At 37.5% G+C, this 12,258-nt stretch overlaps 1 protein-coding gene across 3 annotated transcripts in view; it reads left to right on the forward strand.

Moving 5' to 3' along the window:
• The window catches only part of rhbdl3 (rhomboid, veinlet-like 3 (Drosophila)), a 70,446-nt gene that overhangs the window by 26,960 nt on the left and 31,228 nt on the right, over positions 1-12,258 (forward strand). The window lies entirely within an intron of this gene.

Raw genomic sequence — 12,258 nt, forward strand, 5'->3', positions numbered from 1 at the left:
AGCAGCCAGCCTGTTGGATTCAGAGAGTGCTCACTCAACTATGAAGCCTTGGTGTCGCAGAGTGGAGCAAGGGAGTGTGTGTGTGTGTGTGTGTGTGTGTGTGTGTGTGTGTGTGTGTGTGTGTGTGTGTGTGTGTGTGTGTGTGTGTGTGTGTGTGTGTGTGTGTGTGTGTGTGTGTGAGAGGAAGATAATGTATGGCTGTCTGCATCAAGGAGTGACAGCAGGAGAGATAACGAACAAATTTATTGAAGTGTTTATTTTTCTTCTGAGGGTGCTCACATTTTTTGCTCTAGACCAGACAGAGAAAGTGAAGGAGGGAGAGTGAAGGAGAGGTGGATGAATGTAGGGTAAAAAAGGGGGTGGTGTGTGTGGGGTGGAGCTAGAGGGTGAGAGGAGGGTGGCTGGGGTTTTAGGTGTGTGTGTGTGTGTGTGTGTGTGTGTGTGTGTGTTCTGGTAATCATCACACCGCGGGGACCGGTGACTGTTTACACAGTCACGTCATGGGGACCGGTTGCGGTGTGGGGACCAAAATGCCGGTCCCCATGAGGATTACCCTTTTAAATGAATACTATAGCTACTCTGAAGGTGCCTGTGAAGTTTGAAGCATTGGCCCATATTACATGTTTTTTGGTAAATGTTAGTGTGTGAGCATTGCTCAGTAGTGTCCCTACTTTTTCTAGCTAGTACTGCACCCACTGCTTCACACACACACATCTTCCAAATATGGTTGGGTGCCACCCACTTCCTGGTCCCCATTAGTAATGATTAAAGCAGCGATGACATTTTCAGCAATCAACAGTAAAAGAAGACTTTTTGCTGGAGAAACTAGCTAAGAAGATAAGAACTTGTGCAGAGGAGCAAAAGTAAGACATGAGGTAAGCACAGTTGTATCTTAAATAAGTATAAGCAGTGTTGAACCCTCAAATTACATTAATTACCATTACCTAGCTAGCATGATTAATAGCTCTGATTAGCTACAAAGGCTAAGTGTATGACCTCAAATGTTTTACTGCGTTTCTCTAACTACTTGCAAGCATGATGCATATGTGAAGGAGTTTATGTGCAGAGGAAATGTAACCTGGCTGCTCTGGATAACCTCTATTTAGAAGCTGGTTATGAACAGGCCCTTTAAACTTTTCTTATTTAACAATGGGCACGTTCATGTGGAAGAGGCAGAGCAGGTTATTAAAGCATCATGGTCAGAGGCATACATCTGGAATTAAATGATAGAAGGAGGATTCAGGATAATGTGGACATGTCCAAATGCTTGTAACATTGGTGTACATGCAAAACAAAATACAATGACTATTATTTTGCCATCATCTTCGATGTGCTGTAAACAAAAATACTATGCTCTCTGCTACTGAATGTGTACATCATGTCATGCCTCTGGCTTGCTCTACCCAGGCACGTCCTCCTGTCTGAATTCTCCTGCTGTTTTCTTTATATGTGAAAGCCATACTCCTTCACAATTATTCAGACATTATCATTTCTCATTTAAGCTGTTTTCAGGCATGACCTGCAGGTAAAATCCAAATAATTGGCTACAGTATTGACCCAGTTTACCTTTCACACATGCACAAGACAGATATACAGTACATATGTTTGTATGTGTGTAAAGTTTATGCAACAACGCACAAGAGTATGCATCACCCTGTAGGCAGAAACTATACTCATGACAAAGAGTAAAGGAGAAGGTTTCTGTAGTTGAATTTTGCAAGAAAAACAACCCTCATGAGGATTGAGGCAACAACAGCAATTTTTAATACCACCAGTCTTACTAAGCAAGTAAACAATTTTTTTTTAATCTTTTCCTGCAGAAATGGCACCATGCATCAGCCCCTTTCAGGATGCAATTCAACATGTTATTTCACAGACTGACAAAATCTGCAAATTAGAGGTCCAGTATATTAATGCAGTAAAAGGTGAGGTGGTATCTGCTGTAAATTATCAATAAATAATTATCATTTAAAATCTAAAGAAAAGCTCCAGAATACATGTAATATGGACTAGAATGCTGGTCAGTTTTGGTTTGTTTTGTATTATATATCAGCATAAACTCATTGTTAACAAATATAATTAATGGATCTTTATTGAAAATGTTTTTATTGTTTACAGGACGTGGCGTATTTGCAAAGGGTACAATTTGTAAAGGAGACTTTGTTGTACAATATAGGGGGGATATGATAAGTGATGCAGAATCACAGAGAAGGAGAAAACTTTACCACCCCTCATGTGCTGCATTCATGTTTGCCTTCAAGTGGAGAGGGAAAACATGGTGGTAAGACTTAAGAATACCTAAACTAGACTCCATATACTATACTAAGCTCTACTACGTGGGTCTCTGATTTTATCGTGATATATTGTGACATTTGTATTTTTCCTTTTCCAATTTTTCCAATTTCTCAAGTGTTGATGCCTCCAGAGAAGATGGCTCAATTGGGCGACTAGTTAATGATGAACACAGACGTCCTAACTCGAAAATGAAAAAAATGTATGTTAATGGAGTACCCCACCTTTGTGTATTTGCCCTGGATGACATCAAAGAAGGAGAAGAAATCACCTATGATTATGGAGGTGAAGACTGCCCATGGCGAACACAAGTATGTTGCAAACACAGTAAATACAATGAGTCAAGTATGACAACATTTTAGTAGAATGAGAAATATGTGGAACTAATTTGGCTGTATTCATATTTGCAATAACCATGTACACTATACATATACAAAAAATACCAGGATTGACACAACTTGTTTGGATTTTAAGCTGCAATGCATGAGTGACCACTAATTATAGTGAAAATAACAGGAACATGTAATTACAAACAGGAATCTGATTTACAAAAGTTTTAAGGAGCTATTGAAGGTCAGTTTAGATTATTATAGATATTATGTTACTGCACTGAATGATCCTCTTTTAACACTTCATCCTAGCAGGGTTGTCTACAAACCTCTGCTAGCAGCCTGAAACTGTGCTTTTGATTTATATGTGAAATAGTGCAGCGTGTCCAAGCTTTTCAATTTCCATTGGATGAATGGAAATGTCATTGATTCACCTGCATTAGCATAGATGAGATTATGATATTATAGGTTTGTCACTTTAGTGACTGCAAGCAATAGCTTTGGTTAATTTAGGATCTCAACAATGTTTTTACAATGACATCTCCAGGAAAACCTTTTGTCGCTTCTGTTTAAATCGAATACTACTGATGACGTGGCGGGTTTTTGCGATGACCACTGATTATGTAATGGCTCTTGAAGGGCTGTCCCAATTTGATGGGGAAGATTTCAACCACTACCCCTTATAACTGTTTCAAGGGGCAAGATAACCCTGTAAAACAAGGGATAGGGTTAGGGAGAAGGGGCGAAATGGGTTCGGGCATAAGTACAAAGCATTGAAATGCTATTACTTTATATGGTAAAGAATCAGGGTCATATTCTAAATGTATTCAGTCTCGCTTATGACATGGATGTAATCTGAAAACTTTGTCTGAATAGAAATATTACAATATAATAGAAGTTAATGTTTGGAACGTTTTACTTTTGTTTACAGACGACCAGCATCACTGTTGACACCATGGAGGAGGATGACTCTGATCCTGTCCACTCAGAGAGTCTGATAGATGGTGCCTTTGCGCCAAAGACCACACCTGAAGAGGTAAGTTCATGTCCATCACTATTTTTTCATTATTTTGTTACTCTATGTTCAGAGTTCGTGTAGAAACTGTGTGTGAACAATTAGGTTAAACTGGTCCCCACAATGAACTATAATGTTGGGTGTAAAATGTCCCCACAAAGCCTGTGTTAAGTTATGTGAATGAGAAAGAGCTTCAATGGTCAGAAGTAATGTAAATTGGTATACAATGACATTTCAAGTCATACATCTTGAAGGTTAGTGTTAGAGCTATATTCATGCTAGATTTCAAACCTCACAGTGTTTTCTTTCTTGATAAATTATCACTCTACATTTTGGAGTCACGAGGTCCCCACAAGACACCTTCTGACAGTGTGTAACCACAAAACACCTTCTGAGAGTGTGCAAGTAAAAACTGTTTTTGAAAAGTTAGATGAAACTGGTCCCCACAATGAACTTTAATGTAGTGTGTAAAATGTCCCCACAAAGCCTGTGTTAAGTTGTGTAAACGAGAAAGAGCTTCACTGGTCAGAAGTATTGTAAATTGGTATACAATGACATTTCAAGTCATACATCTTGAAGGTTAGTGTTAGAGCTATATTCATGCTAGATTTCAAACCTCACAGTATTTTCTTTCTTGATAAATTATCACTCTACATTTTGGAGTCACGAGGTCCCCACAAAACACCTTCTGACAGTGTGCAAGTACAAACTGTTTTTGAAAAGTAAGATAAAACTGGTCCCCACAATGAACTATAATGTTGTGTGTAAAATGTCCCCACAAAGCCTGTGTTAAATTGTGTGAACGAGAAAGAGCTTCACTGGTCAGAAGTAATGTAAATTGGTATACAATGACATTTCAAGTCATACATCTTGAAGGTTAGTGTTAGAGCTATATTCATGCTAGATTTCTAACCTCACAGTATTTTCTTTCTTGTTAAATTATCACTCTACATTTTGGAGTCACGAGGTCCCCACAAGACACCTTCTGACAGTGTGTAACCACAAAACACTTTCTGATAGTGTGCAAGTAAAAACTGTTTTTGAAAAGTTAGATAAAACTGGTCCCCACAATGAACTTTAGTGTTGTGTGTAAAATGTCCCCACAAAGCCTGTGTTAAGTTGTGTGAACGAGAAAGAGCTTCACTGGTCAGAAGTAATGTAAATTGGTATACAATGACATTTCAAGTCATACATCTTGAAGGTTAGTGTTAGAGCTATATTCATGCTAGATTTCAAACCTCACAGTATTTTCTTTCTTGATAAATTATCACTCTACATTTTGGAGTCACGAGGTCCCCACAAAACACCTTCTGACAGTGTGCAAGTACATACTGTTTTTGAAAAGTTAGATAAAACTGGTCCCCACAATGAAGTATAATGTTATGTGTAAAATGTCCCCACAAAGCATGTGTTAAGTTGTGTGAACAAGAAAGAGCTTCACAGGTCAGAAGTATTGTAAATTGGTATACAATGACATTTCAAGTCATACATCTTGAAGGTTAGTGTTAGAGCTATATTCATGCTAGATTTCAAACCTCACAGTATTTTCTTTCTTGTTAAATTATCACTCTACATTTTGGAGTCACAAGGTCCCCACAAGACACCTTCTGACAGTGTGTAACCACAAAACACCTTCTGAGAGTGTGCAAGTAAAAACTGTTTTTGAAAAGTTAGATAAAACTGGTCCCCACAATGAACTTTAATGTTGTGTGTAAAATGTCCCCACAAAGCCTGTGTTAAGTTGTGTGAATGAGAAAGAGCTTCACTGGTCAGAAGTAATGTAAATTGGTATACAATGACATTTCAAGTCATACATCTTGAAGGTTAGTGTTAGAGCTATATTCATGCTAGATTTCAAACCTCACAGTATTTTCTTTCTTGATAAATTATCACTCTACATTTTGGAGTCACGAGGTCCCCACAAAACACCTTCTGACAGTGTGCAAGTACATACTGTTTTTGAAAAGTTAGATAAAACTGGTCCCCACAATGAACTATAATGTTGTGTGTAAAATGTCCCCACAAAGCCTGTTTTATTTAAATTGTGTGAACGAGATAGAGCTTGGCTGGACAGGAAGAAATAGTTGAAAATTAATTCAAGCTTCTCTTCTCTGGACTTTGTTTTATGTTAATAACAGGGTGTTTCTCATTTTAGAGGTAAAATCTCAATGGTCAGTCTTTTTGAATGTCAATGTATTATATACATTGAATGAACCATTAGTCTCTTATGTTTAAATTTCTTGAAATAGTCATACAATTTGTTGTTACAGACGACCAGCATCACTGTTGACACCATGGAGGAGGATGACTCTGATCCTGTCCACTCAGAGAGTCTGATAGATGGTGCCTTTGCGCCAAAGACCACACCTGAAGAGGTAAGTTCACGTCCATCACTATTTTTTCATTATTTTGTCACTCTATGTTCAGAGTTCGTGTAGAAACTGTGTGTGAACAATTAGGTAAAACTGGTCCCCACAATGAACTATAATGTTGTGTGTAAAATGTCCCCACAAAGCCTGTGTTAAGTTGTGTGAACGAGAAAGAGCTTCACTGGTCAGAAGTATTGTAAATTGGTATACAATGACATTTCAAGTCATACATCTTGAAGGTTAGTGTTAGAGCTATATTCATGCTAGATTTCAAACCTCAAAGTATTTTCTTTCTTGTTAAATTATCACTCTACATTTTGGAGTCACGAGGTCCCCACAAGACACCTTCTGACAGTGTGCAAGTACAAACTGTGTGTGAAAAATTAGGTAAAACTGGTCCCCACAATGAACTATAATGTTGTGTGTAAAATGTCCCCACAAAGCCTGTGTTAAGTTGTGTGAACAAGAAAGAGCTTCACAGGTCAGAAGTATTGTAAATTGGTATACAATGACATTTCAAGTCATACATCTTGAAGGTTAGTGTTAGAGCTATATTCATGCTAGATTTCAAACCTCACAGTATTTTCTTTCTTGTTAAATTATCACTCTACATTTTGGAGTCACAAGGTCCCCACAAGACACCTTCTGACAGTGTGTAACCACAAAACACCTTCTGAGAGTGTGCAAGTAAAAACTGTTTTTGAAAAGTTAGATAAAACTGGTCCCCACAATGAACTTTAATGTTGTGTGTAAAATGTCCCCACAAAGCCTGTGTTAAGTTGTGTGAACGAGAAAGAGCTTCACTGGTCAGAAGTAATGTAAATTGGTATACAATGACATTTCAAGTCATACATCTTGAAGGTTAGTGTTAGAGCTATATTCATGCTAGATTTCAAACCTCACAGTATTTTCTTTCTTGATAAATTATCACTCTACATTTTGGAGTCACAAGGTCCCCACAAAACACCTTCTGACAGTGTGCAAGTACATACTGTTTTTGAAAAGTTAGATAAAACTGGTCCCCACAATGAACTATAATGTTGTGTGTAAAATGTCCCCACAAAGCCTGTTTTATTTAAATTGTGTGAACGAGATAGAGCTTGGCTGGACAGGAAGAAATAGTTGAAAATTAATTCAAGCTTCTCTTCTCTGGAGTTTGTTTTATGTTAATAACAGGGTGTTTCTCATTTTAGAGGTAAAATCTCAATGGTCAGTCTTTTTGAATGTCAATGTATTATATACATTGAATGAACCATTAGTCTCTTATGTTTAAATTTCTTGAAATAGTCATACAATTTGTTGTTACAGACGACCAGCATCACTGTTGACACCATGGAGGAGGATGACTCTGATCCTGTCCACTCAGAGAGTCTGATAGATGGTGCCTTTGCGCCAAAGACCACACCTGAAGAGGTAAGTTCACGTCCATCACTATTTTTTCATTATTTTGTCACTCTATGTTCAGAGTTCGTGTAGAAACTGTGTGTGAACAATTAGGTAAAACTGGTCCCCACAATGAACTATAATGTTGTGTGTAAAATGTCCCCACAAAGCCTGTGTTAAGTTGTGTGAACGAGAAAGAGCTTCACTGCTCAGAAGTAATGTAAATTGGTATACAATGACATTTCAAGTCATACATCTTGAAGGTTAGTGTTAGAGCTATATTCATGCTAGATTTCAAACCTCACAGTATTTTCTTTCTTGATAAATAATCACTCTACATTTTGGAGTCACGAGGTCCCCACAAGACACCTTCTGACAGTGTGTAACCACAAAACACCTTCTGAGAGTGTGCAAGTAAAAACTGTTTTTGAAAAGTTAGACAAAACTGGTCCCCACAATGAACTTTAATGTTGTGTGTAAAATGTCCCCACAAAGCCTGTGTTAAGTTGTGTGAACGAGAAAGAGCTTCACTGGTCAGAAGTATTGTAAATTGGTATACAATGACATTTCAAGTCATACATCTTGAAGGTTGGTGTTAGAGCTATATTCATGCTAGATTTCAAACCTCAAAGTATTTTCTTTCTTGTTAAATTATCACTCTACATTTTGGAGTCACGAGGTCCCCACAAGACACCTTCTGACAGTGTGCAAGTACAAACTGTGTGTGAAAAATTAGGTAAAACTGGTCCCCACAATGAACTATAATGTTGTGTGTAAAATGTCCCCACAAAGCCTGTGTTAAGTTGTGTGAACGAGAAAGAGCTTCACTGGTCAGAAGTATTGTAAATTGGTATACAATGACATTTCAAGTCATACATCTTGAAGGTTAGTGTTAGAGCTATATTCATGCTAGATTTCAAACCTCACAGTATTTTCTTTCTTGTTAAATTATCACTCTACATTTTGGAGTCACGAGGTCCCCACAAGACACCTTCTGACAGTGTGTAACCACAAAACACCTTCTGAGAGAGTGCAAGTAAAAACTGTTTTTGAAAAGTTAGACAAAACTGGTCCCCACAATGAACTTTAATGTTGTGTGTAAAATGTCCCCACAAAGCCTGTGTTAAGTTGTGTGAACAAGAAAGAGCTTCACTGGTCAGAAGTAATGTAAATTGGTATACAATGACATTTCAAGTCATACATCTTGAAGGTTGGTGTTAGAGCTATATTCATGCTAGATTTCAAACCTCACAGTATTTTCTTTCTTGTTAAATTATCACTCTACATTTTGGAGTCACGAGGTCCCCACAAGACACCTTCTGACAGTGTGTAACCACAAAACACCTTCTGAGAGTGTGCAAGTAAAAACTGTTTTTGAAAAGTTAGATAAAACTGGTCCCCACAATGAACTTTAATGTTGTGTGTAAAATGTCCCCACAAAGCCTGTGTTAAGTTGTGTGAACGAGAAAGAGCTTCACTGGTCAGAAGTAATGTAAATTGGTATACAATGACATTTCAAGTCATACATCTTGAAGGTTAGTGTTAGAGGTATATTCATGCTAGATTTCAAACCTCACAGTATTTTCTTTCTTAGTAAATTATCACTCTACATTTTGGAGTCACGAGGTCCCCACAAAACACCTTCTGACAGTGTGCAAGTACATACTGTTTTTGAAAAGTTAGATAAAACTGGTCCCCACAATGAACTATAATGTTGTGTGTAAAATGTCCCCACAAAGCCTGTGTTAAGTTGTGTGAACGAGAAAGAGCTTCACTGGTCAGAAGTATTGTAAATTGGTATACAATGACATTTCAAGTCATACATCTTGAAGGTTGGTGTTAGAGCTATATTCATGCTAGATTTCAAACCTCACAGTATTTTCTTTCTTGTTAAATTATCACTCTACATTTTGGAGTCACGAGGTCCCCACAAGACACCTTCTGACAGTGTGTAACCACAAAACACCTTCTGAGAGTGTGCAAGTAAAAACTGTTTTTGAAAAGTTAGATAAAACTGGACCCCACAATGAACTTTAATGTTGTGTGTAAAATGTCCCCACAAAGCCTGTGTTAAGTTGTGTGAACGAGAAAGAGCTTCACTGGTCAGAAGTAATGTAAATTGGTATACAATGACATTTCAAGTCATACATCTTGAAGGTTGGTGTTAGAGCTATATTCATGCTAGATTTCAAACCTCACAGTATTTTCTTTCTTGTTAAATTATCACTCTACATTTTGGAGTCACGAGGTCCCCACAAGACACCTTCTGACAGTGTGTAACCACAAAACACCTTCTGAGAGTGTGCAAGTAAAAACTGTTTTTGAAAAGTTAGATAAAACTGGTCCCCACAATGAACTTTAATGTTGTGTGTAAAATGTCCCCACAAAGCCTGTGTTAAGTTGTGTGAACGAGAAAGAGCTTCACTGGTCAGAAGTAATGTAAATTGGTATACAATGACATTTCAAGTCATACATCTTGAAGGTTAGTGTTAGAGGTATATTCATGCTAGATTTCAAACCTCACAGTATTTTCTTTCTTAGTAAATTATCACTCTACATTTTGGAGTCACGAGGTCCCCACAAAACACCTTCTGACAGTGTGCAAGTACATACTGTTTTTGAAAAGTTAGATAAAACTGGTCCCCACAATGAACTATAATGTTGTGTGTAAAATGTCCCCACAAAGCCTGTGTTAAGTTGTGTGAACGAGAAAGAGCTTCACTGCTCAGAAGTAATGTAATTTGGTATACAATGACATTTCAAGTCATACATCTTGAAGGTTAGTGTTAGAGCTATATTCATGCTAGATTTCAAACCTCACAGTATTTTCTTTCTTGATAAATTATCACTCTACATTTTGGAGTCACGAGGTCCCCACAAGACACCTTCTGACAGTGTGTAACCACAAAACACCTTCTGAGAGTGTGCAAGTAAAAACTGTTTTTGAAAAGTTAGACAAAACTGGTCCCCACAATGAACTTTAATGTTGTGTGTAAAATGTCCCCACAAAGCCTGTGTTAAGTTGTGTGAACGAGAAAGAGCTTCACTGGTCAGAAGTAATGTAAATTGGTATACAATGACATTTCAAGTCATACATCTTGAAGGTTCGTGTTAGAGCTATATTCATGCCTGATTTCAAACCTCACAGTATTTTCTTTCTTGTTAAATTATCACTCTACATTTTGGAGTCACGAGGTCCCCACAACACACCTTCTGACAGTGTGCAACCACAAAACACTTTCTGAGAGTGTGCAAGTAAAAACTGTTTTTCAAAAGTTAGATAAAACTGGTCCCCACAATGAACTATAATGTTGTGTGTAAAATGTCCCCACAAAGCCTGTTTTATTTAAATTGTGTGAACGAGATAGAGCTTGGCTGGGCAGGAAGAAATAGTTGAAAATGAATTCAAGCTTCTTTTCTCTGGAGTTTGTTTTATGTTAATAACAGGGTGTTTCTCATTTTAGAGGTAAAATCTCAATGGTCAGTCTTTTTGAATGTCAATGTATTATATACATTGAATGAACCATTAGTCTCTTATGTTTAAATTTCTTGAAATAGTCATACAATTTGTTGTTACAGACGACCAGCATCACTGTTGACACCATGGAGGAGGATGACTCTGATCCTGTCCACTCAGAGAGTCTGATAGATGGTGCCTTTGCGCCAAAGACCACACCTGAAGAGGTAAGTTCATGTCCATCACTATTTTTTCATTATTTTGTTACTCTATGTTCAGAGTTCGTGTAGAAACTGTGTGTGAACAATTAGGTAAAACTGGTCCCCACAATGAACTATAATGTTGTGTGTAAAATGTCCCCACAAAGCCTGTGTTAAGTTGTGTGAACGAGAAAGAGCTTCACTGGTCAGAAGTATTGTAAATTGGTATACAATGACATTTCAAGTCATACATATTGGAGGTTAGTGTTAGAGCTATATTCATGCTAGATTTCAAACCTCAAAGTATTTTCTTTCTTGTTAAATTATCACTCTACATTTTGGAGTCACGAGGTCCCCACAAGACACCTTCTGACAGTGTGCAACCACAAAACACCTTCTGAGAGTGTGCAAGTACAAACTGTTTTTGAAAAGTAAGATAAAACTGGTCCCCACAAGGAACTTTAGTGTTGTGTGTAAAATGTCCCCACAAAGCCTGTGTTAAGTTGTGTGAACGAGAAAGAGCTTCACTGGTCAGAAGTATTGTAAATTGGTATACAATGACATTTCAAGTCATACATCTTGAAGGTTAGTGTTAGAGCTATATTCATGCTAGATTTCAAACCTCACAGTATTTTCTTTCTTGATAAATTATCACTCTACATTTTGGAGTCACGAGGTCCCCACAAAACACCTTCTGACAGTGTGCAAGTACAAACTGTTTTTGAAAAGTAAGATTAAACTGGTCCCCACAATGAACTATAATGTTGTGTGTAAAATGTCCCCACAAAGCCTGTGTTAAGTTGTGTGAACGAGAAAGAGCTTCACTGGTCAGAAGTAATGTAAATTGGTATACAATGACATTTCAAGTCATACATCTTGAAGGTTAGTGTTAGAGCTATATTCATGCTAGATTTCAAACCTCACAGTATTTTCTTTCTTGATAAATTATCACTCTACATTTTGGAGTCACGAGGTCCCCACAAGACACCTTCTGACAGTGTGCAAGTTGTAACTGTTGAAAAGTTAGATAAAACTGGTCCCCACAATGAACTATAATGTTGTGTGTAAAATGTCCCCACAAAGCCTGTGTTAAGTTGTGTGAACGAGAAAGAGCTTCACTGGTCAGAAGTAATGTAAATTGGTATACAATCACATTTCAAGTCATACATCTTGAAGGTTAGTGTTAGAGGTATATTCATGGTAGATTTCAAAC

This window comes from Limanda limanda, chromosome 2 (genome assembly GCF_963576545.1).
Source record: "Limanda limanda chromosome 2, fLimLim1.1, whole genome shotgun sequence".
Classification (NCBI taxonomy): Eukaryota; Metazoa; Chordata; class Actinopteri; order Pleuronectiformes; family Pleuronectidae; genus Limanda; species Limanda limanda.